This window comes from Lontra canadensis, unplaced genomic scaffold (assembly GCF_010015895.1).
Source record: "Lontra canadensis isolate GAN:19392208 unplaced genomic scaffold, GSC_riverotter_1.0 scaffold56, whole genome shotgun sequence".
NCBI lineage: Eukaryota > Metazoa > Chordata > Mammalia > Carnivora > Mustelidae > Lontra > Lontra canadensis.
Window position 1 is genome coordinate 9,003,277 of NW_022631050.1, and position 27,426 is coordinate 9,030,702.

A 27,426-nucleotide genomic window follows, 5' to 3' on the forward strand; every position below is an offset into this window, starting at 1 on the left:
TGTGATTATTCTTGAACACTGATTGCTATAACAGGGTTGGTGGGGCACTTTCATTCCCAGACACAATGTCTCTCACATTGTCCCTGTAGTGGTGAGGAAAACACACTGTGTCTTAGCATACCCAGAAACCTTTTAAAATCAGAAAATCCACAGGCAGAGAGCACATGGCTTATTTGAGAAGCTTTGCTTCTGCTTTTTAGTATGCTTATGTACTTGCTTTAATCAAAATTACACATTTACATTCAGAATCAATGATCTCACCAGATTGGTTTCAGAGAGAAGTAGTCCCCTTTTTGCATGCCCTCTAGAGTCTCCTCCCCAGAAGCAACTTCAACTACTTTAGCTAGGTTTGTTTTTTGTTTTGTTTTGTTCCAGATATTGCTACTTCTTGATTTCTTAGTCCCTGCCCCCCCGCCTGCCCACTCTTCCATAATTACATATACACATCCACCCAGCCCACTCAAGTCTTCTCATTACAATAGCATCTGATTTGGGCCAGGCCAGTGTTCTGGTTTATTAATAATTATTATTAACAATAATAATTAGTTTATTTATTAATAATATAGTAATAATAACTCCACACTGTTCCCAGCTGAATCCTGCAGTATTCACTGATCATTTTTCCTTTCTAAATAATTTTGTTTTCTTTTTTGCATTTTTCCTTTTTAAGATTTACTCATTTATTTGCGAGAGAAAAAAAGAGAGGCAGAGGAAAAGGGAGAGAGGATTTCAAGCAGGCCCCACATTGAGTGAGTGAGGAGCCCAATGCAGGGCTCAATCTCATGGCTCTGAGATCATGACCTGAGCAGAAACCAAGAGTCAGACACGCAACCAACTGAGCCTCCCAGATGCCCCAACTTTTTATTTTCTTTAGAGCTAATAATGGTCTTGTTTTTTGTTTTTGTTTTTTTAATTCACTTATTCTTCCATGAAGGTAACACCAGTTCACCCAAACCTCTGTCAAGCATTCCACTGTCATCTCAAAATGTTCAGAAACATCAGTTATTCCATCAATTTTATCTCTTTGAAGAAGACCTTCTTAGGCCTTCTGTTGTGCTCCAACTTGCTAATTTTGGCCTTTTGACTGAAGTACAGTAACACCTTAGGATCTGCCTTTTTAGTCATCATTAAGATTCCTTTCCCACATGTTGGATCTTCTGTTTCTGTATCCATGCCTTCTTTTTTGTTTGTTTTCTTCCTTATTTAAAGGAAGTGTATCCTTTGGCAGAGTAGAGCTCTCTAACAAAAAATATCCAGCAAGTAGAATTTTGAGAACTTACATCGTTGAAGATGTCTTTATTTTATTTTCATACTTGACAGTTGGATTGGATATGATTTTCTTTTTTTTTTAAGAATTTATTTATTTATTTGACAGACAGAGATCACAAGTAGGCAGAAAGGCAGGCAGAGAGAGAGGAGGAAGCAGGCTCCCTGCCGAGCAGAGAGCCCGTGACTCGGGGCTCCATCCCAGGACTCTGGGATCATGACCTGAGCCGAAGGCAGAGGCTTTAACCCGCTGAGCCACCCAGGTGCCCTGGGTATGATATTCTAACTCGGGAATCACTCCATTCAGAATTTTGAGGGATCCCCTCCATGATTTTCCTTCTGGTGTGGCTGTTGACAGACCCTGAAACTACTCCAATTCATGACCTTTTGTACATTATTGCAATTTTCCCTCTCTTTCCACTCCTCCCCTTCTCTTCTCTTATTCTTCCTTCTTTTTCCTTTCTCTCTTTTCCCTTCCCTCCTTCCTTCCCTCTCCCACTATTATGGTATTTTTATCCACTGCATTAGGTATTTGGCAGGTCCTCACAATCTAGAAGCTGATGTCATTCAGTTCTGGAATTTTTCCTGACCTATTTGGTTGGTATTTTTCTCTTCCCATTCCCTCTCTTCTCTTCCTTTGGAAACCCTATTATTTAGATATTGGACCTCGAGGACTGATCTTTTTATTTTTCACCTTTCCTTCCTGCTTTTCTATTTGTCATTTTCTTCTATTTTATAGTATACATCTTCATCCTTAACTTCTGTTTCTTCCATTGAATTTTTATATATCTACTGTCATATTTTCAATTTCCAAGTTCTTCTTTGTCTTTTAGTATGCTTTCTTTTTTAAGGTTTTATTTATTTAATCTGTCTTTTCTAAGGTGCCTATTGTATGTATGTGTGGTGGTGGGTCTTTTTTTTTTTTTTTAAGATTTTGTTTATATATTTGTCAGAAAGGGAGAAGAGAGAGAGATAGAGAGCACACACGGGAGGTGCTACAGATAGAAGGAGAAGCAGGCTCCCTGCTGAGCAAGGAGCCCAATGTGGGACTCAATCCTAGGACACCAGGATCATGACCTGAGCTGAAGGTAGACACTAAACTTAACTGACTGAGCCACACAGGCATCTCTATTGTGTGTGTTTTATTCTCTGTATTTCAAGTTAGAGATGGATTGTCATCCTTTGGCACCATTCACATGAACTAGTCTAGATCACAAGAAATGTTTATTAGAAGCTTTCGAATCATGGGTGTGACTTGTTGCTTGCAGACTCTAATGATAAGTTTGAGTCATTTTATATCAGTATCTATAAATTTTTCTCTTAGGCTGATCATATTTTGGGAGAAGAATTATCCAGTTTTACACTGCAGGACACAGTGGTTTCATGGAGCTGACATTCTTAGAGCTCTGTTAGCAGAGCTGGCTGGAGATGTCACCATTTAGGATACAGAGATTTTCTTGCTATCCCTGATTTCAGAATTGTTTCCTACTCTCAATTGTGCCTAATATCTTTTAGTCTAGGGTGCATCTGTTGTATCCTATCCAGAGAATACATTTCCAAGTTTTTACCAAAATGGGGATGGGTATGTGCCTGGCTATAAGGTATGGAGGAGGGGATTTAGAGATCTGTCTGAGTCATAAACAGACTTTAAACAAGACTGTTCACTCTCAAGTCCTGAAGTACTTGATGTGAATTCATATATTTTTGAGAGGTTCTTCACATAAACAGGTTATTTTTCAACTTCTACCAGTGTTGGTTTAAGGTTTAGCTTTCCTGGTTTACTAAATTAGTTAGCACCCATTCATTTGCATTTCACTTTCTAAAATTTTGTTGCTTGTAACTTTGTCTCTTTTCACTTTTCCACTCTTGAGAATGTTTGCCTTTTAAAATATATCACTTTACTATTGTTTAAATGGGTTTTGAGAATAGAGCAAACCAACATATACATTTCCAACCCACCATTTTTACCCAATGTCCTTTGAGGAAGATATCTTGACTTGGGAAGATCAGGGGCAAGAACAGAAAGATTCAGATCACGGTATTTCCTCAGACTTGAGGATTTGAAATCAGATTTGAGATCAAATCCACATTTCAGTTTGCACTTCTTCTGGTTTCAGGCTTCTGAAACTTGGCTGATACAGCCTTCTGCTACCCCATGACACCACCCAGCCCCACCTCTGTTGCTGCATGCTCCCCACAACATCAATTTCACAGAATGCATCTAATAAGTGTATAAGTACATAAATTTCAGAGTATTGATGCATGGAGACCATTATGTTTAAGAAAGCTTTCCAAAATTGTAAGGGGTGTACAATGGAAGTGAAGATACCTTCATGGGGAACATAGTTTATTTACAGAAATAGAATCAACCTGGTCCTGGAGCTTTTCTGTTCTTTAAATATACTAGCTCTATTTTTTTTTTTTATGGCACTTGGCCTTTCAAGATTTTTTCTATCTCTACTGGAGTAAAATTTCATAAATCATAATTTCTAAAAATATTTCATCAGAGTTTTCCAATGTTTTTGCCAGACTTATAAATTAGCTTCAGAATTTAAAAATATCTTGTTTTTTAAAATTATTTTAAAATCATTTCTAATTTTATATATTTATAATTTGCTCTTCTATGAAACATTGGCTTAGCTAATGGTTTAAACATCTTGTTGATTTTTTTTTCCACAGAGCCAGATTTTTACCTTTATTTATTACTTTTCTTGGTTTTCCATTTTCTGTCAGTGATTTCTGCCTTGACCCACATTATTTTTTCTTTTAGCTTATTTTCTTATTCTTCTTCTACACTCTTACTTAATTCACTTCTTTCATTAGTTTTTATTTAAATAGGCACTTAACATTAAAAAATTTTCTTTGGTACCTGCTTCAGCTGTTTTTCATAGATTCTGACTCGTGTGGTGGTCAGTTCAGTTCTTTTTCAAGGAATTCTGCAATTTTGTTTTTTATCTTTTCTTTGAACCACAAATTACTTAATAGTACTTAAAAAATTCTAGGTAGAAGAGTCTTATTTTTTATTTTATATTTTTAAATATATTGTGGTTAGAGAATATTGTTTATATTTTTCTCTCTTTTGAAATTTACTGAGGATTTCTTTGTAACTTAAGATAGAGTCAATGTTCCTGATTTTTCTCCATGCCCTATATTTACTATATTTACAGACTAAAGACTTGACGTGTTTTCTTCTTTTCTTGTAGCTGTTTTTGATTATTAAGTTACAATATTCCTTTGTTTCGTGAATGTGTCTTTTTGACATACTTTATTGCCTAAAGCAGAGGTTGGTAAACTATGGCCAGTAGTCCAAATCCAGCCCCTACCTGTTTTTGCAAACAGTTTTATTACAACATAGGCACACTTCTCTTTTGACTTACTGTCTGTGGCTGATTTTGCTCTACACTGGCAGAACTGAGTACTTGTATCAGAGGTTAGATGGCACATAAAACCAAAAGTTTTATGATCTATGTAAAATATTTATTATCTGGTTTTGGCAACTATCTTTAGGCAATAAGTTTGTCAATCCTTTTTTTTTTTTTTCCCTATAGGTACATTATTTTGCTTATTCTCTTTTACCATATAGTGACTTTGAGTGGGGTTTGACTACCTTCATTCTGTTGATGTAGGCTACATCTTAGATGGCCAGCACTATTCAATAAAAGTTTTTGCTGTGATGGAAATGTCCTGTTCTGTATAATATAGTAACCACAAGTGACTAATAAGAACTTGGAATGTGGCCAGCATGACAGAGAGTTAAATTTAAGTTTTATTTACTTTTAATTAGTTAAAAGTAAAATAGCTAGATGTGACTAATGGCTACTGAATTGGAAGCCATAGTACCATACTCTTAGAAAGAGAAAGAGGTCAGAAGAGTCTTCCTAGCTTCCTAGATCCAGAGCCCCTTTTTCTTTTGTTTTTGGGAAATGGAAAGTTTGGGTAGACAATTTCTTCATATTTTCTAGAATCTGCTGACATTCCCCCCTCTTTCCATTCTACCCAAGGTTTCTCATTTCTTTGTCCCCATTGTCCCTGTCCCGCTGAATGTGGATTCTACCTTCAGCAGTTTCTCCTCCATTCTGGGCTTTATCCTAGAAGGAGTATTTGGTTGGTTAGTTTCAGTAGCTGATAGGTCCTAGACTAGTCTGGTATATTTGAGCTTCCTGTGAGCTCCTTGTGTTCACTAGTAAATCTGAGCCCACAAAAACACCCTCTCATTTTCAATCACTGTTCTCAAACAACCAGTCAAGCTTTCAGGGAGTGGTTATTGGCTATCTGGGGCTCCTCTGGCTCTTCAGGCATTTATAAGTTCCTTTCTTTCACCTTCCTGTCCTCCCACAATTTTTAATATATTCTGCCTATATTGGGGGTTTGTGGGGATTATATGTAATTTCTGTGAGATTTCAGTTTTGTTGTATTAGTCATTTGCTTTATCTCCCTTATAAGGGGATTTAGTAAGAATGTAAAATGGTACCATCTTCCTCAAATTCCCTTCTATGATTCTTACATGTAATATATTTTATCTACCTTTCTATCTGAGAGTCACTGACCTAGTTCCACCCCCTGAATTGTAAGTGGGAGAAATTGTAGCTTAGAGAGGAAACATGGCTTGCCTTAGGTCACAGAGTCAGCAAATATAAAACCCAAAGCCGAAACTCATATTACAGCCTTTCAGCCCAGTATTTTTCTCTTATACCCTACAAGTAGAAGTTTTTGTGGGTAAAATCTTCAGACAACCTATCTATGAATATAGTCCAATAATTAATTTTCTGTTCTGATAACTGCATCCACTCCATTCTCTCCCTGCATCTCATTTGGGAAATATATTTTGTTTCTAAGAGTCTCACGGTTGCTAGTGGAGATGAGGGAGAGGCACGCAGAGAAATGACTAACTTGGGCCAGTTCTGCACTTGGGGATCATAGAAAATAGATGGTTTTAAGAGCGTATGGGAATATTCTGGTCTTTTCCCCGCACTGGCCACATAACTGTTGGAAGAGTGTTTCCTTCTTGTACTTGGCAAGGAAGATGGATATGAAAGGTCCTAGGATAGTACTTGACTTGGAGACATTGTCTGATGACCATTACCTTCCCTTCCTTCTGATTTTCCTGATCCTTCAGTATCAACACAAGACAGGGTGTTTGCTCTACTCCATAATAAACATTGGACAAAAAGCTTGAATTTACCTCATGGCATATCTGCTGGAATTTTGAGATTGGCAAGCTGGAGATATCAGGACAATCAGAAAGGTGAGAAAACTCAATATCCCCCTTTCCCCAGTTTTCAATTCAAACATTTGGTTCAGGAGCTCTAGCTGGGGTCTTTCTTACCTGTACAAGTGATAACGCCCTAGTGGTCCCTAGTGGCAGACTTGGCTACTAGACTACATTCCCCTTAGTGGCTTCAGTGCCTTCAAAGCCTCCTTGATATGAGGAAGCAGTGTCACCACTAGTCCCTGGAATATAGTCAAGTCCCTGAAAAGTAACATTCTTTTTTTTTTTTTTAAGATTTTATTTATTTATTTGACAGACAGAGATCACAAGTAGGCAGAGAGGCAGACAGAGGGAGAGGAAGCAGGCTCCCTGCTGAGCAGAGAGCCCGATGCGGGGTTCGATCCCAGGACCCTGGGATCATGACCTGAGCCGAAGGCAGAGGCTTTAACCCACTGAGCCACCCAGGCACCCCGAAAAGTAACATTCTTAAAAAAGGAAATGGAAATCAGAGGAAAAATCATGGTTGAGAAGATACAATATGACATAAGCACAGGAAACTCTGTCCACATCAAATTTTTTCTACCTGAAGTACACTCAATTATTTCTACAGTATACACAATAAATTGATATTTGGCTCTGTGCAGGCAGATGCTTTCATCTTAGAGGTATGCATCCTACTTGAGAAGTCAGCTATCACTATGACAACAAGCTTCTTTTTTTTCTGAATGAATATTATAATTAACTGTCACATGAAATCAGACACAGCAACTAACAACATTGTCAGGCCCTCTAACCCCAGCCATTTAAGATTTCTTGGTGTCAGGGAGTACCAATGGGATCCTTGGCAAAGTGGGTTTCTTCAAATCAGGGCAGGCATTTCAAGGATGAGAGTTGTAATGAGAAGCAACTTCTCATTAAGGCAACCTATCTCTAATTAGATACTACTTCACTCCACACATGTAAGAGAAGTCAAGCTCTGCAGAAGGAGCCATGGTTACTGAGAGGTGGTTGACTCAAGAAAATATAATTGGTTTATTTCTCTAGGCATGAGGAACCATCAAAATTCAGGCACTACACATTTATATTGGGCAAGTTTGGTGTAAGGATATGTATATTGATTTTACTTGATCTGCAACTCACTCCAGAAAAGCAAAAGTTGGGAAAGTAATTTCCACATTCCCTATATTGTACCAGGCATTTGGTTCAACACTGTTGCAAATGCACTGCCCATTGACACCTCACCTATAATTTAAGGTGAGGAAAAAGAAGCCTGCAATGAAGACTGAGAAGTACATATTATGAATCCCATTTTAAAGATGGTGAAACTGTGGCTCACTGAAGAGCAGTATTGTTTTCCAGTTAGCAACATACCCTCAATATCCAGGACAATATCGAAAGGAGTGGAGAGAAATAAAGAGGAATAATTAGGATTTTCCTGATTTATATAATTTCCACAAACCTATGACCACCTCCTGGTCATCTAGTGGTCTAAACAGCAGTGGCGATAGTGGGAGGAAGCTGGGAACCAGAAGGAAGGAAGGAACCAGAGACAGGTCAGCCTAATGCAATGACATGATCACAGATCACCCTAAGATACACAGCAATGGTAATGCTGATTAAACATAGAGGTTAGGTGCTCCCACTCTTCATTTTACAGAGGGAAAAAACAGCCCTGCTGCTTATGTTCCAAGAGTCATAGAACAAGTTATCAGCAGAGGGAGAAAGCAGATCTCAAAAGCTGGCATGCTTTTCTACACAGCCTTCTGGGGCCATCGTAACAGGATTTCCCATGTAAACTCTCTGCTCTAAAAAATGTTTGACTGGATTCCCTCATAATGAATTTCAAACAATGTTTTAGGTATTTATGAGAAGTATTTATTCGGAGATACCTTCACTGTCCCTTGCCAACAATACAAGATAGACAGCCACTTAATCCATCTAAAAGAAACTAATCTGTCTAATTTGACAGTGAAAACATAAACATTCTATATCTCAATCAGGAGACAAAGTCACAGTCATCATCCATTTCATCCTTTTTCCAGTCTGTGCACTGATTGTAGATCCTGTGGTATTATATCAATTTTCCTTGTCAACTCTCAGGCCCATCAGATGTCTACAAATAAACATTTGATCATAAAAGAACTTTAATTTGCTTCTTCTCAAAATTCATTTCACTTTGATTAACTTCACAGATATTCATTGGAAATAAATGTTCTTTTGTTTCCATAGTGTTGGTTTCCTTTGCTCTTTTCCTTTTTTCTTTCTTTTTACTGGGAAAATGTGTAGCAAAGACCTCAAGTTATTTTTCTTTAAATAAGTCTGATAAAGGGAAGACTGAACAGAGAGTTAAGAAGTTGCATATTATTCTTTCCTTATTCTTAGATTGTGTATTTGCTTCAACTAGAAATGGAAGCTGAACTAGAAAATCATTATTGACATTAATTTGCCCCTGAGAAAGCTATTTAAAATTATGGCATCGTACTTTCTAATCTTTTAGTTGAGGATAATGAGACATACTTAATCGTGGGAAGATTGATAGGATTAAACTAAAGCACTTTTACAAAAGGTATGTCAGATACATAGTAAATATAAATGTCTATTTAATGTAGTGAAATGTCCTGAGTAACTAATATGTGTCAGGCACTGTGATAGGTATAGTGGGGTTAGAAGAATTAATAATGACATTAAATCAATAATCAAGAGCTACCATTTAGCCAACAAATCTCTTGGAGCATCCAACAATGTATCAGGTACTACACTACGCAATGGACAGTCCCTTCCCTCAAGTTGCTCACAGTCTCAATTGAGAAGGCAGAACTAAGCAAGCAATTATCATTTAGTATGATTAGTACTACCAAAGGCTTAGGGACAGGGTAAGAGCACTTAATCCAGGCTTGAGATGTTCGAGGGGCTTCATTAGGGACATGATGACAGATGACATGGAAGAAGGGGGACAACGTTTGAGAAACAACAATCTCAACAAAGTCCTGAAAGCAAAAGAGACCATGGAACATTCAAGAACTGTCAGTTATTTAATGGGTGAAATAAAAGTTGCAAGCAGCAAATGATGAAAGATGATGCTACAGCAATAGGCAAAACTGGATTATTCAAGATCACAGGAAGCATAAGAGGCTCAGGCTTTAAGAGAATGGAAAGACATTAACCAGGGGAGTGGCTTTGTCAGATTTGAGCTTCAGATGTTCACTCTGGCTTCAATGTGAACAATGGATTGCGTGAACACGGAAAAGGGAACCATATGAGGACAGAGGAGTAAACTGTTTATGAGAAAGAGCTAAACAAGTTGACATTGAAGATGGCCTCTGGACGGTTACATGTATCTTTAGGACTTTGAAGGCAAAGCCACCCAGATGCAAGTTATTAACCTTTATTATATTTATTTATATTACATTTATAAACTTTACTTGTTTTTAACCAACCTGACCTCAGGTTAAGTGATTAGGTCTGCAATATATCCTATATCTCATGGCAGAAATAATATGGAACCATTAAAATAAGAGATCAGTGGACCCAGTAAAGCAAACAACAAAATCGTACAAAGGGAGAAGCGATTCAGTTTGAAGGAATTATTTTTCTTTTACCTTAAGGATTTCCTTTAACATTTCTTGTGGTGTGGTTCTGCTAATGACACAACTTCTAAGCTTCCATTAGTCTGAAAATATTTTTATTTCTAGTTATATAAGTCTAGGTTGACCACTTCCCTCCATTCCATTGACTCCTGGCTTGTGTCATTTCCAAAGAGAAGTCTGTCATTCTTATCCTCGTTCCTCTCAGTATATTATGTCTTTATTCTCTGGTTACTAAAATTCTTTTTCTTTTTCTCTAGTGTTTATCAATTTGATAATGGCTTGCTGTTGTGTGTGTGTGTGCATGCAGATACACACACGCTCGTGTGTGTGTGTGTGTGTGTGTGTGTGTGTGCATTAATGTGTATGTTCAATATTTATTCTGCTTGGAGTTTATCAAAACTCTTGGATCTCTGGGTTCCCCAAATTTTCATCATATTTGGAAAAATTCTTTTGTTATTCTTTCTTCAAATCTTTGTCTTCATCTTTCTCTTATCTCTCAGTAACTCCAATTTATGTATGCTAGACAATTTGATATTGTCCCACACTCACTGAGGCTCTGTTCACTTGTTTCAGTCTTTCTTTTTTTTCTATGTGCTATTCATTTGGGATAGCATCTATTGCCATGTTTTCAAGTTCACCATTTTTTTCTTCTGCACTGTCTAATCTGTTATAAATCTCTTTTAGTGTATTTTTAATTTTTGATATATTTTTCATCTCTACAAGTTCCATTTAGATATATTTTAATGTCTTCCATTTTTTCCCTTATCATATTTGTGTTTTACTTTACATCTTTGTTAATATTTATAATAGCTGTTTCAAGTTCCTTATCTGCTATCTCCATCATAGCTGTCATTTCTGAGTATGTTTCTAGTAATTTATCTTTTTCTTATTATCAATAATTATTTTCATATTTCTTTGCATGTCTAGAAAATTTTCATTGGACACCTGATCTTATGTATTGATTGGTTGTTTATTTAGTTGTACTCCTTTAAAGAGTGTTTTGGCCTGTAGTTAAATTACTTGCAGATTGATTTGATTATTCTGAGGCTTACTTTTAAGATTTGTTATAGTGAGTCCAGAGCAATCTTTACTGTGGGGCTAATTTAAACCTGCCACTAGGGCATGACTTTTTTGAAGGTCCTATCAATACTCAATATATTTCAGTGTATCTCCAATGATTGGTGGCAATGCAAAAAAAAAAAAAAAAAAAAAAAATCCTAGCTCTATGTGAGCCTTTATACTTTATGGAAGCTTTTTCTCAAACTTTAAATGAGTTTTCCTTACATGTTAATAAAAATAATAATGAAAATAGGGAAATGTAAGTCCTGAAAAAGAGTTAGAGGCATTACTGTAAAAGTCTTAGTTTGGCAAAATGAGAAGTTTATACTTGATCCATAGGAAATAGAGAAATTTTAAGGATTTCAGGTGAGTATCATTGCTCTCAATGAAGTCAACTTCCTTAATGGGAAAGAAAAGACGGGAAAGATTCTTTCTTTTCTTTTCTTTTCTTTTCTTTTCTTTTCTTTCCTTTTCTTTTCTTTCTTTTTTTCTTCCTTTCTTCCTTTCTTCTTCCTTCCTTCCTTCCTTCCTTCATTCCTTCCATCCTCCCTTTCTTTCTCTCTTTCTCTTTCTTTCATCCTTTATTTCTTTTAAAGATTTATTTAATTGTTAGAGAGACAGAGAGCACACAAGTAGGCAGAGCAGCAGACAGAGGGAGAGGCAGACTCTCCCCATTGAGCAAGGAGCCTGATATGGGGCTCGATCCCACTAAGCTGAAGGTAGATGCCAAAATTGATGTCAAAAAGATTATCTGAGCAAATTTTTTCTTTCTCCTTTCTTTTTTTTCTTTTTTTTTGAACTTTTTTTTTCATATTAAAGTGTTTAATATAGTACTTTGAGGATGTCTAATAAAATTTTAAAACTTGAATTTGAAGTCAAGAGCATGGTAATAAATTGAAAACAATATAATAAATAAACTTATTCTGTATCTATTGATGACATAATTGTACAGACAGAAATTTTTTCAAGTTACTGTTCAACATAAATTTGTGCATCCCCAGTGAGGATATAAACTAAGGATTAAAGTAACTGTTTAAAATGTTTCAAACCCCTTTCAATAATTATATTATTGGTAGTACTACTAGTATTGTGATTCTAATAGTGCTTTGTATGTATTGTGGGATAAGGTGAATGAGTCATTATAAATATTTTAATACTATCATCTTTGGCATCTTTGAGTAGTAAAATTCTCTTTGTGGAGTAAAGAAGTTATAGATGTAAGCTTGAAAAAGTTAAGTAAAATATCTTGTAGTGTGGAATCTGAATTAGAACTATTATTCTGAATCCTTGAAGTGTTTTATCTTTTCTGAAAAAACGTATCTCTGTCTCCTTAAAAGGCCTACAAACCATGACCAAACCAGTAACAACAAGAATCTTTGGGTCCTGGGGTGCTCTCTCCAGGTTTGAGACAAGAAAGGTATAGATGAGTCTGGAACAGCATGCCATAACATAAAAAAGATATCAACATAAGAAAGTTGTTTTAAAGGACTCATGTACCGAAGTACCTGATCATGCTTCCACTGATCAAAATTGGGACAATTTGGACATCAATGAGAATAATAACTGAAATTGGTTGAAACATATTAAATATGCCTAAATCCATAAGTTTTTGTTGTTGTTGTTTTGTTGTATTATGTTTTGTTTTACCATGGGAGGATGCTAGGGAACAAATTCATTATTTTGAAAATTAGTAATGGGAAAAATGCAAGCATTTGTCTTGTCTTTTCTAAATAACCTTTTCTACTAGGTAGCCAAAGAATAGTTTCTCTTTATAGCAGCATTACAGATAATAAAGAAAGAACGATAGAGTATTATCATTTTGTAACTGCTAACAAGTTAACTTATTGTTAGCATTGTTAACATCACAGAGAGACAATCAATCTCTATTATGTTTCAGATAGAACATAATTCCACCTATGAAATGGTCTTGCCTAAAGGGAAGGAGGAGGAGGGAAAGAAGAAAGAAGAGAAGGAGGGGAGGACTAAGAGGAAGAAGGGGTGAATCAAATCTGGTAAAGGGTCCAGAGTCAACCACCAATTTACAGGAAATATAGAACCAGAGGAACTTGGTTAACTATACCATAGGAATGTGATCAGCAAAATCCAGACAATGCAAACTTTATAGTAGAAGCAGCTTGAGTTTTTCAACAAATAAATGGCAAAGACACAAAAAGAGAAATAGAGAATAGATCTACAAAGTAAAAAAAAGACTTAAAAGAACTATGAATCTACATACTGTGCAGGCTGAAAAAACATTTATGAGATTTATGAGATAATTGGATAATTGAACTCTGGGTATATGATGATATTAGGAATTATTATTAATATGTTGAGCACGATAATGATATTGTGATAACATTAAGACACAAAAGCCATCTAGTACTGATGTCTTGATTTCTAAACACTATTTACCAACACTACAAGGAACCAGGGATCCTGGGAGAATTATTTGAAACTAGGATTTGAGCAAGAAAAGTACAAGATGATCCTGGAACATCTTATTCCAGAGAATCATAAACCTCCCAGGAATGAGAAAGACACATACATCAGTACAACACAAGAACCAGTTTGATGCAATTTCTGCTGGCCAAACCCAGGACAAAATGATCATCCAAACAAATAATGACAAGAATGGATTATAATACAGTGAAAAGGAAGTCCACAGAAATAATCTACAAGTCCATAGAAATACACAAGTCACGAAACAAAGAAAGTAATAAATACATAAAAGGAAGGAGAAGGAAAACATTATCTAAGTAGAATGCCAATAAATACAGAAGGAATGGAAGAACTGTTAAATATTTGTTTTGTAATCATGATACTAATAACTGGCTCAAGCAAGAATCATCATTTTACCTATTTCACCAATAGATAAAATTTATGTATGCCATTTCAAAGCACCTACTTACACACTACTTGGTAATTACAGAGGAAACAGGTGAGCCTTTACAGTGAGGAAATCTGGAACCAAGTGACCAAAATCAACTTCACCAATACTAGGATAAACTGACATCAGTTGTCTTCTAAGATGATGCCCTTAGAAGGACAAAACACCATTTATGTATTATTCTTTCTAAAAAATCTAATAAAATCAAATCATGAGGTAATAATAAGATAAGCATAAATTGAAGGACATTATACAACAAGCCTGTACTTTTCAAAATGTTAATGACATGAACAATAAAGGGTAAGAAAGGAACTTCCAAATAAAGGCAACTGAAGAGACATAACTACTGAATGTAATGGGGGATTCTATATTGAATCCTGGCTTAGGGGAAAAAAATGTTGCTATAAAGTACAATGTTGAGAGAGTCAGTGAAATTTAGTATAGCTGCATATTAGATACAGTTATTAGCAATAGGTGAATGGTTAAATCTGGTTGAAGTTATTTTTTTAAATTATTATTTTTTAAAAATTATATTCAATTAATTAACGTATAATACATTTTTTGTTTCAGGGGTACAGGTCTTTGATTCATCAGTCTTATATAATACCCAGTGCTCATTACAACGTACCCTCCCCAATGTCCATCACACAGCTACACCAACCCCTCACTCCCCACACATCCAGTAACCCTCCATTTGTTTCCTATGATTAAAAGTCTCTTATGGTTTGTCTCCCTCTCTGGTTTTGTCTTCTTTCATTTTTTCCTCTCTTCCCCTATAATCCTCTGCCTTGTTTCTTAATTTCCACATATCAGTGACATCATATGATTGTCTTTCTCTGATTGACTTATTTCACTTAGCATAATATCTTCCAGTTCCATCCACATCGTTGCAAATGGCAAGATTTCATTTTTGATGACTGTGTAATATTCCACTGTGTGTATATATACCACATGTTCTTTATCCCTTCATCTGTTGATGAACATCTAGGTTCTTTCCATCGTTTGGCTATTGTGAACATTGCTGCTATAAACTTTGGGGTCCAGGTGCCCCACACATTCAATGCAATCCTTATCAAAATATTAACAAATTTTTTTCACAAAACTGGAACAAATAATCCTAAAATTTGTATGGAATCATAAAAGACCCTGAATGGCCAAAAAATGTTAAAAAAGAAAACCAAAACTGGTGGCATCATGATTCTGGACTTCAAGCTCTATTACAAAGATGTAATCATTAAGACAGTATGGAACTAGTGCAAAAACAGACACATAGATCAATGGAAAAGAATAAAGAGCACCAAAAATGGACCCTCAACTCTATGGTCAACTAATCTTTGACAAAACAGGAAAGGATATCCAATGGATAAAAATCTCTTCAACAAATGGTGTTGGGAAAATTGGACAGCCACATTCAGAGGAATGACACTGGACCATTTCCTTACACCATATACAAAAATAGACTCAAAATGGATGAAAGAACTAAATGTGAGACAAGAATCCATCAAAATCCTAGAGGAGAACACAGGCACAATAACCTCTGTGACCTTGGTCACAGTAACTTCTTACAAGACACATCGCCAAAGGTAAGGGAAACAAAGACAAAAATGAACTATTGGGACTTCATCAAGATCAAAAGCTTTTGCACAGCAGTGGAAACAGTTAATAAAATCAAAAGATAACCAACAGAATAGGAGAAGGTATTTGCAAATGGCATATTAGATAAAGGGCTAGTATCCAAAACCTACAGAGAACTTATCAAACTCAACATCCGAAGAACAAATAATTCAATCAAGAAATGGGTAGAAGATGCAAACAGACATTTCTGCAAAAAAGACCTCCAAATGGCCAACAGACACAAGAAAATGTGCTCAACATCACTTGGCATCAGGGAAATACAAATTAAAATCACAATGAGATACCAACTCACACCAGTCAGATGGCTAAAATTAACAAGTCAGTAAAGGACAGATGTTGGTGAGGATGTGGGGAAAGGGGAGCCCTCATACACTGTTGGCGGGAATGCAAACTGGTGCAACCACTCTGGAAAACAGTATGGAGGTTCCTCAGAAGGTTGAAAATAGAGCTACCCTATGAACCAGCAATTGCACTACCAGGTACTTACCCAAAGGTAGAAATCTGGTTGAAGTTTATACGAGAATCCATTATTAAAATTCTTACAACTTTTATGTAGTTCTAAAATTTCTTTGAATTTGGGTATTTTAAAGCTAAAGATAGCATTTTTCCAACTTAATCTATAGATTCAGTACAGTCCAAATAAAAATCCTAGCAAGTTATTCTGTGGATATAAACAAACTGATTCTAAATTTTTGTGGAGAGGCAAAAGACCCAAGATAGCCAACACAACTTTGAAAGAGAACAAAGTTGGAAGACTGTTGCTACCCAACTTCAAGACTATCAAGCTACAGTGATCAAGACAGTGTGATATTGGCAAAAGAATGGATCAATGGAACAGAATATAGAGCCCATAAATAGATCCATTTAAAGATAGTCAACTATTTTGACAAAGGAGAAAAAAAAATACAACAGGACAACTAAAGTCTCTTCCAGAGATGGTGCAAGAAAAACTGTTCATCCATATGCAAAAAATTGAATTAAGACCCAGAACTTACACCCCTCACAAATTAACTCAAAATGGATTACAGACTTAAATATAAAATACAAAACTAAGAAACTCCTAGAAGATAATATAACAAAAAACCTAAAATGATCTTGGATATAATGACTTTTTAGATACAACACCGAAGTCATGATCCATAAAAGAAATAATAAGCTGGAATTCATGAAAATTAAAAACTTCTATTTTATGAAAGACAATGTTAAGAGAATGAGAAGACAAGTCACAGACTGGGGCAAATATTTGCAAAAGACATATCTGATAAAGAACTGTTATCCAGAATATACAAGGACATTAAAGGATACCTCACTAAAGATGATATACGGGTGGAAATAAGCATATGAAAATATACTTCACATCATAAGTTATCAGATGCAAATTATAGGGAAATTCCACTATATACCTATTAGAATGGCCAACATCTGGAACACTAATAGTGCCAAATGCTGGAGAGGATGTGAAGCAACAGGAACTCATTCATTGTTGATGGGATTGCTCCTTCGTATTTACTCAAAAGAAATTGAAAGATTAGTCCGTAAAAAGAACTGCATACGGATGTTTATAGCAGCTTTATTCCTAATTACCAAAACTTGGAAGCAACCAAGGTGTCCTATAGAAGATGAATGGACAAATAAAGTGGTACTTTATTTGAAAGAAGATGGAATATTATTCAGCACTAAAAAATTAGTTATCAAATTATGAAAAGACATAGAGAAAATTTAATGCATATTATTAAGTGAAAGAAGCTAATCTGAAAATGCTATGCATACTGTATGACCCCATCTATATGACACCTGGAAAAGGCATAACTATGGAGATAGTAAAAAGATCAGAGTTATCAGGGTTTGGGTGAAAATGGGGAATGAATAGGCCAAACACAAAAGACTTTTAGTACAGTGAAAATACTCTGTGTGATACCATAATAATACCATTGCATATTTGTACAAACCCATGAAACTACAACAGCAAGAGCAAATCCTAATCTAAACCATGGACTTTGGGTAAAAATGATGTGTCAGTGTAGATTCATCAATTGTAAAAAATGTACCATTCTGATGGGGGCTATTGATGAGGAAGGAGGCAATGATCATGTCAGGGTAGGGAATATATGGAAAATCTCTGTACTTTTTTCAGTGTACTTGTGAACCTAAAATTGCTCTAAAAAAAAAAAATCTTTAAAAAGTACTCAAAACAGAAGAGTATGAGGAAAGTTTGGGGTAATGGAAATGTCCTTTATCTTGAAAGTAATGATGGTTTCACTAGAGAGTACAGCTGTCAAAACTCATACAATTTATACTTTAAATGGGTTTCATTTATTGTACATTTTCTAAAAATTTATTCATTTGAGAGAGAGAGGACACAATCAGTGGGGAGAGAAGGGTCAGAGAGAGAGGGAGAGGCAGACTCTCCACAGAGCAGGGAGCCCAACATGGGACTCAATCCCAAGATTGACCTGGGACCATGACCCGAGCCAAAGGCAGATGCTTAACCAACAGAGCCACCTGGGTGCCCCATATTGTACATTAATTATACTTCAGTGAAGTTGTTTTTCAAAGTGTACATAAATCCAGAGCAATAAAATAGTTTCTTCTGAACATAATTATGAAGGCAGAATAAATTTTCTTGACTCTATATTAATTTACATAATTTCCATTTTAAAAGTTCCCATTTTGGTCTAATTCTCTCCAGACTACAAGTGCACTGAAATGCTAAATAATGAAGCTCTTCAGCATATATCAGTGTGGTCAGTTCACTGCAAATTTAATTTATGACAAATAATTTTGTAACTCTTTTCTCTGTATGAATATAATCTAATTATTAACAGGAACTTTGAAAAAAAGTTAAAATATAAGCTTAAAAAATAACATCACTCAAATAGATACTTCTTGTAAAGTGTTAAGAATTAAAAATAATGGAAATAACTGCTTATAGTATGAATAAGGAGAGGTTTCCAAATAAATAAACAAACACAGAATGAGTAAAGAAGTAAAATACTTAAAAGTTCAGAGCCTGGAAGGAACATGGAATGCCAAGAAACATGACAGAGAAAAAGTCAAGTTTGAGAATTTTAGGAAACAAACAAAATACCCAGTGGTAGAGAATGCATTCTACTTATTTATGTGTGTCTATATAAATATATTGTTAAAAGAAAAAAAAAAAAGGTTACAACAAACAATGAAAAATATAAACTCATTTTAATTTACATACAAGAAAAAAATGCCTAAAAGTTTATACAACAAAATGAAAGAGTAATTGTCTCCTGGTGGTGGGGATTTGGGTGATTGTTAAATTCGTATTATTTTTGTTCATCTGATTATTCTGATGTGTCTACAGTGAGTATGTGTTTCTTATAAATTCAAAATAGAAATAAAAAAGGAATTTAAATTGCTTCCATGCAAATTAAACTGCAAAAAATAATGATTTAAGAAAAGAATCCTTATCTCTTAAAGATGTATACTGAAATATTAATGGTCAAAATATTCTGATGTCTGGAATTTCATTTAAAATCACATGGAAGAGCTTCTTACACTCTTGAGGGGAATGCAAGCTGGTACAGCCACTCTGTAAAAGAGTATGGAGGCTCCTCAAGAAGTTAAGAATAGAGCCACCCTACAACCCAATAATTGCACTACTGGGTATTTACCCTAAAGATACAGATGTAGTGAAAAGAAGGGCCACCTGGACCCCAAATGTTCATAGCAGCAAAGTCTACAATAGCCAAACTGTGGAAAGAGACGAGATGTCCTTCAAGAGATGAATGGATGGAGGGAGTCAAGATGGCGGAGAAGTAGCAGGCTGAGACTACTTCAGGTAGCAGGAGATCAGCTAGATAGCTTATCTAAAGATTGCAAACACCTACAAATCCAACGGGAGATCGAAGAGAAGAAGAACAGCAATTCTAGAAACAGAAAATCAACCACTTTCTGAAAGGTAGGACTGGCGGAGAAGTGACTCCAAAGAGACGGGAAGATAGACCGCGGGGGGAGGGGCTGGCTCCTGGCAAGCGGCAGAGTAATTGGGCGCTGTTCTCTGAGGGCGCACTGAGGAGTGGGGCCCCGGGCTCTCAGATCCTCTGGGCCAGAGACTGGGAGACCGCCATCTTCATTCTCGTCCTCCGGAACTCTACGGAAAGCGCTCAGGGAACAAAAGCTCCCAAAGCAAACCAGAGCTAATTACTTAGCCCGGGCCCTGGTAAGGGCGGTGCAACTCCGCCTGGGGCAAAGACACTTGAGAATCACTACAACAGGCCCCTCCCACAGAAGATCAATAAGAAATCCAGCCAGGACCAAGTTCACCTACCAAGGAGTACAGTTTCAATACCAAGGAGAGCACCGGAATTCCAGAGGAGGAGAAAGCAAAGCACGGAACTCATGGCTTTCTCCCCATGATTCTTTAGCTTTGCAGTTAATTTTTTTTTCTTTTTCAATTTTTTTTTCTCTTCTTCTGCTAATTTTTTTTAGCTTTTACCCTTTTCTTTTTTAACGTTTTTTAACTAGTTTATCTAATATATATATATACTTTTTCCTTTTTTATATTTTTTCTTTATTCGTTTTCTTTTTTTAATTGTTTCTTTTTATTTTTTTCTTTCTGAACCTCTTTTTATCCCCTTTCTCCCCTCCTCACGATTTGGGATCTCTTCTGATTTGGTTAAAGCATATTTTCCTGGGGTTGTTGCCACCCTTTTAGTATTTTACTTGCTCCTTCATATACTCTTATCTGGACAAGATGACAAGGCTGAAAAATTCACCACAAAAAAAAAAAAAGAACAAGAGGCAATACCGAAGGCTAGGGACCTAATCAATACAGACATTGGTAATATGTCAGATCTAGAGTTCAGAATGACGATTCTCAAGGTTCTAGCCGGGCTCGAAAAAGGCATGGAAGATATTAGAGAAACCCTCTCGGGAGATATAAAAGCCCTTTCTGGAGAAATAAAAGAACTAAAATCTAACCAAGTTGAAATCAAAAAAGCTATTAATGAGGTGCAATCAAAAATGGAGGCTCTCACTGCTAGGATGAATGAGGCAGAAGAAAGAATTAGCGATATAGAAGACCAAATGACAGAGAATAAAGAAGCTGAGCAAAAGAGGGACAAACAGCTACTGGACCACAAGGTCAGAATTTGAGAGATAAGTGACACCATAAGATGAAACAACATTAGAATAATTGGGATTCCAGAAGAAGAAGAAAGAGAGAGGGGAGCAGAAGGTACATTGGAGAGAATTATTGGAGAGAATTTCCCCAATATGGCAAAGGGAACAAGCATCAAAATCCAGGAGGTTCAGAGAACCCCCCTCAAAATCAATAAGACTAGGTCCACACCCCGCCACCTAATAGTAAAATTTACAAGTCTTAGTGACAAAGAGAAAATCCTGAAAGCAGCCCGGGAAAAGAAATCTGTAACATACAATGATAAAAACATTAGATTGGCAGCAGACTTATCCACAGAGACCTGGCAAGCCAGAAAGAGCTGGCATGATATATTCAGAGCACTAAACGAGAAAAACATGCAGCCAAGAATATTATATCCAGCTAGGCTATCATTGAAAATAGAAGGAGAGATTAAAAGCTTCCAGGACAAACAAAAACTGAAGGAATTTGCAATCACCAAACCAGCTCTATAGGAAATATTGAAAGGGGTCCTCTAAAAGAGAGACCCTAAAAGTAGTAGATCAGAAAGGAACAGAGACAATATACAGTAACTGTCACCTTACAGGCAATACAATGACACTAAATTCATATCTCTCAATAGATACCCTGAATGTTAATGGGCTAAATGCCCCAATCAAAAGACACAGGGTATCAGAATGGATAAAAAAACAAAACCCATCTATATGTTGCCTATAAGAAACTCATTTTAAACCCGAAGACACCTCCAGATTTAAAGTGAGGGGGTGGAAAAGAATTTACCATGCTAATGGACATCAGAAGAAAGCAGGAGTGGCAATCCTTATATCAGATCAATTAGATTTTAAGCCAAAGACTATAATAAGAGATGAGGAAGGACACTATATCATACTCAAAGGATCTGTCCAACAAGAAGATCTAACAATTTTAAATATCTATGCCCCTAACGTGGGAGCAGCCAACTATATAAACCAATTAATAACAAAATCAAAGAAACACATCAACAATAATACAATAATAGTAGGGGATTTTAACACTCCTCTCACTGAAATGGACAGATCATCCAAGCAAAAGATCAACAAGGAAATAAAGGCTTTAAATGACACACTAGACTAGTTGGATATCACAGATATATTCAGAACATTTCATCCCAAAGCAACAGAATACACATTCTTCTCTAGTGCACATGGAACGTTCTCCAGAATAGATCACATTCTCAGTCCTAAATCCGGTCTCAACCGGTATCAAAAGATTGGGATTATTCCCTGCATATTTTCAGACCACAATGCTCTGAAGCTAGAACTCAATCACAAGAGGAAATTTGGAAAGAACCCAAATACATGGAGACTAAACAGCATCCTTCTAAAGAATGAATGGGTCAACCAGGAAATTAAAGAAGAATTGAAAAAATTCATGGAAACAAATGATAATGAAAACACAACGGTTCAAAATCTGTGGGACACAACAAAGGCAGTCCTGAGAGGAAAATATATAGCGGTACAAGCCTTTCTCAAGAAACAAGAAAGGTCTCAGGTACACAACCTAACCCTACACCTAAAGGAGCTGGAGAAAGAACAAGAAAGAAACCCTAAACCCAGCAGGAGAAGAGAAATCATAAAGATCAGAGCAGAAATCAATGAAATAGAAACCAAAAAAACAATAGAACAAATCAACGAAACTAGGAGCTGGTTCTTTGAAAGAATTAATAAGATTGATAAACCCCTGGCCAGACTTATCAAAAAGAAAAGAGAAAGGACCCAAATAAATAAAATCATGAATGAAAGAGGAGAGATCACAACTAACACCAAAGAAATACAGACAATTATAAGAACATACTATGAGCAACTCTACGCCAACAACTTTGACAATCTGGAAGAAATGGATGCATTCCTAGAGACATATAAACTACCACAACTGAACCAGGAAGAAATAGAAAGCCTGAACAGACCCATAACCAGTAAGGAAACTTAAACAGTCATCAAAAACCTCCAAACAAACAAAAGCCCAGGGCCAGACGGCTTCCGGGGGAATTCTACCAAACATTTAAAGAAGAACTAATTCCTATTCTCCTGAAACTGTTCCAAAAAATAGAAATGGAAGGAAAACTTCCAAACTCATTCTATGAGGCCAGCATCACCTTGATCCCCAAACCAGACAAGGATCCCATCAAAAAAGAGAACTACAGACCAATATCCTTGATGAACACAGATGCAAAAATTCTCACCAAAATACTAGCCAATAGGATTCAACAGTACATTAAAAGGATTATTCACCACAATCAAGTGGAATTTATTCCAGGGCTGCAAGTTTGGGTCAACATCTGCAAATCAATCAATGTGATACAACACATTAATCAAAGAAAGAACAAGAACCATATGATACTCTCCATAGACGCTGAAAAAGCATTTGACAAAGTATAGCATCCCTTCCTGATCAAAACTCTTCAAAGTGTAGGGATAAAGGGCACATACCTCAATATTATCAAAGCCATCTATGAAAAACCCACCGCAAATATCATTCTCAATGGAGAAAAACTGAAAGCTTTTCCACTAAGGTCAGGAACACGGCAGGGATGTCCATTATCACCACTGCTATTCAACATAGTACTAGAAGTCCTAGCCTCAGCAATCAGACAACAAAAGGAAATTAAAGGCATCCAAATCAGCAAAGAAGAAGTCAAACTGTCACTCTTTGCAGATGATATGATACTATATGTGGAAAACCCAAAAGACTCCACTCCAAAACTGCTAGAACTTGTACAGGAATTCAGTAAAGTGTCAGGAGAGAAAATCAATGCACAGAAATCAGTTGCATTTCTCTACACCAATAACAAGACAGAAGAAAGAGAAATTAAGGAGTCAATCCCATTTATGGTTGCACCCACAACTATAAGATACCTAGGAATAAACCTAACCAAAGAGGCTAAGAATCTATACTCAGAAAACTATAAAGTACTCATGAAAGAAATTGAGGGAGACACAAAGAAATGCAAAAATTTTCCATGTTCCTGGATTGGAAGAATAAATATTGTGAAAATGTCTATGCTACCTAAAGCAATCTATACATTTAATGCAATTCCTTCAAAGTGCCATCCATTTTTTTCAAAGAAATGGAACAAAGAATCCTACAATTTATATGGAACCAGAAAAGACCTCGAATAGCCAAAGGAATATTGAAAAAGAAAGCCAAAGTCGGTGGCATCACAATTCCGGACTTCAAGCTCTATTACAAAGCTGTCATCATCAAGACAGCATGGTACTGGCACAAAAACAGACACATAGATCAATGGAACAGAATAGAGAGCCCAGAAATAGACCCTCAACTCTATGGTCAACTAATCTTTGACAAAGCAGGAAAGAATGTCCAGTGGAAAAAAGACAAGCCTCTTCAATAAATGGTGTTGGGAAAATTGGACAGCCACATGCAGAAAAATGAAATTGGATCATTTCCTTACACCACACACTAAAATAGACTCAAAAATGGATGAAGGACCTCAATGTGAGAAAGGAATCCATCAAAATCCTTGAGGAGAACACAGGCAGCAACCTGTTCGACTTCAGCCGCAGCAACATCTTCCTAGGAACATCGCCAAAGGCAAGGGAAGCAAGGGCAAAAATGAACTATTGGGATTTTATCAAGATCAAAAGTTTTTGCACAGCAAAGGAAACAGTTAACAAAACCAAAAGACAACTGACAGAATGGGAGAAGATCTTTGCAAATGACATATCAGATAAAGGGCTAGTGTCCAAAATCTATAAAGAGCTTAGCAAACTCAACACCCAAAGAACAAATAATCCAATCACGAAATGGGCAGAGGACATGAACAGACATTTCTGCAAAGAAGACATCCAGATGGCCAACAGACACATGAAAAAGTGCTCCATATCACTCAGCATCATGGAAATACAAATCAAAACCACAATGAGATATCACCTCACACCAGTCAGAATGGCTAAAATTAACAAGTCAGGAAATGACAGATGCTGGCGAGGATGCGGAGAAAGGGGAACCCTCCTACACTGTTGGTGGGAATGCAAGCTGGTGCAACCACTCTGGAAAATAGCATGGAGGTTCCTCAAAATGTTGAAAATAGAGCTACCCTATGACCCAGCAATTGCACTACTGGGTATTTACCCTAAAGATACAAACGTAATGATCTGAAGGGGCACATGCACCCGAATGTTTATAGCAGCAATGTCTACAATAGCCAAACTATGGAAAGAACCTAGATGTCCATCAACAGACGAATGAATAAAGCAGATGTGGTATATATACACAATGGAATACTATGCAGCCATCAAAAGAAATGAAATCTTGCCATTTGCGATGACGTGGATGGAACTAGAGGGTATCATGCTTAGCGAAATAAGTCAATCGGAGAAAGACAACTATCATATGATCTCCCTGATATGAGGGAGAGGAGATGCAACATGGGGGGTTAAGGGGGTAGGAGAAGAGTAAATGAAACAAGATGGGATTGGGAGGGAGACAAACCATAAGTGACTCTTAATCTCACAGAACAAACTGAGGGTTGATGGGGGGAGGGGGTTTGGGAGAGGGGGCTGGGGTTATAGACATTGGGGAGGGTATGTGCTATGGTGAGTGCTGTGAAGTGTGTAAACCTGGCGATTCACAGACCTGTACCCCTGGGGATAAAAATATATTATATGTTTATAAAAAATAATTTTAAAAAAAGAGATGAATGGACAAAGAAGATGTGGTTCATATATACAAGGGAATATTACTCAGCCATCAGAAAAGATGAATACCTACCATTTACAACAATGTGGATGGAACTAGAGGGTCTTAGGCTAAGTGAAATAAATGAATCAGAGATAGACAATTATCATATGGTTTCACTCATATGTGGAATATAATAGAGCAGAGGATCATAAGGGCAGGGAGGGAAACTGAATGGAAAGAAATCAGAGAGGGAGACAAACCATGAGAGACCCTTGAGATAAACTATCAAGTATCTGGGAAACAAACTGAGGGCTGCTGGAGGGGAGAAGGGTGTGGGGATGAGGTAGCTGGGTGATAGGAATTAAGGAGGGCATGTGATGTGATGAGTACTGGGTGTTATACACAACTAATGAATCATTGAACACTACATCAAAAACAAATGCTGTACTATATGTTGGCTAATTGAATTTAAGTTAAAAAAAAAGATGGTTGTAAAAAAATTAATCACGTGCAAGGGGAGGAAGTTGAACAGTGGTAACAAACATAATTAGCCATGAAATGATAGTTGTCAAAGCTGGATGACAGGGACATGAATGTTCATTGCAGTCTTCTGTCTTCTTCTGTGTATGTTTAACATTATCCACAAATTAAAAAAAGGTTTTTTAAAAGATAAGCTGACTGAATAAAAAGTTTTGTTAGAGCCATCAGTGTTTACAACACTAAAAAAAAGCTAATGCAGACATCTGACATCTTGGTGACATCTCTGCTCAGGGCCTTTCTGAGAAGGACCCTAGGCTATGTCAGGCAGTGCACAGCACCCTCTCCTGAACCACCCGGGCATCATGCACTCTGGGCCATGCACTCCACGCCATCCCCTAGCACCATCTTCAAGTGTCACTTCCTCTGTGAAGACTTCCTGACTACACCACAGCCCCCAACTAAAACTAACCATTCCTCCCATTGTGCCTTGACAACAGCGTGTATACCCAGGTTGTGTGGGTTGGTTTATAAAACCTGATTTCTCATCCCAACCAGGCGCCCTTTACATGGATTACTCATCTCTGTATTCCTAGGACAGAACCTTTTGCATAAACATTTATGTTTATGTTTATGTTTATGTTTATGGAATGAAATCTTTCTCTGAATTTCCTCCTCATTTGTGTTAATGAGTCAAATTTCTCAAGATCAGAAATTTGGTTTTGGTCCCTGGAAGACTGTCACTTCAAGATTACCTTGATTCCCAGCAAAGGGGTGGGTACCCATCTCATATACCAAATCTCCTGTATAGGAAAAAAAATAGGAGTCTTTCATCTCATCTAAGAGAGTGGAGCCCAGGAAATTTATCAGACATCCAAGAATAGGAAACTAGAGAGTGAATATAAACAGGTAGAAAAATGTAGAACTATAACCAACTACACAGAAAAGTATCCTAACAATTTTAATTTAAGCTGAAAACAATCCTTAAGAATAAGGCTTTTCTGAATTCTTTTCCATTAAACTTATCTGGAAAGTGATATTGTCATTTTGCATCAATAAAATGGTATAACATGCAAGTCTTCTGAGTCTGATCTACCCATTAGTCTCCAAGCATATTCTCTTACCCACTACTTTATCTTTATAACATGTGCTACTTTGCCTGGAGGGGTTATGGCCTTCTGTCCAAATTCTGTGAACCTGAAGGCTAATCAAGTGCCACCTGTTGTCTTTAGCCCCAAACAATCTCCATTTTCCCAAATTCTTATTACTTTCTCATTTTATCACTTCTTTTTCTGTGTCATAGTTATTTGTGTAAGTGTTTCTTATCCTCAAATGCCTCAAAACCTCTGAGAACAGGTTTTCATATCTGAGTCCAGGTGAAATATGTAGCCATTATCTTGCACCTAGCGGGTGCTCAGAAAATAAATGGATTGAAGGAAGAATCAATATTTGACTATGAAAATTTTTCATCAAATTATGTGTTGATTTTGGCATT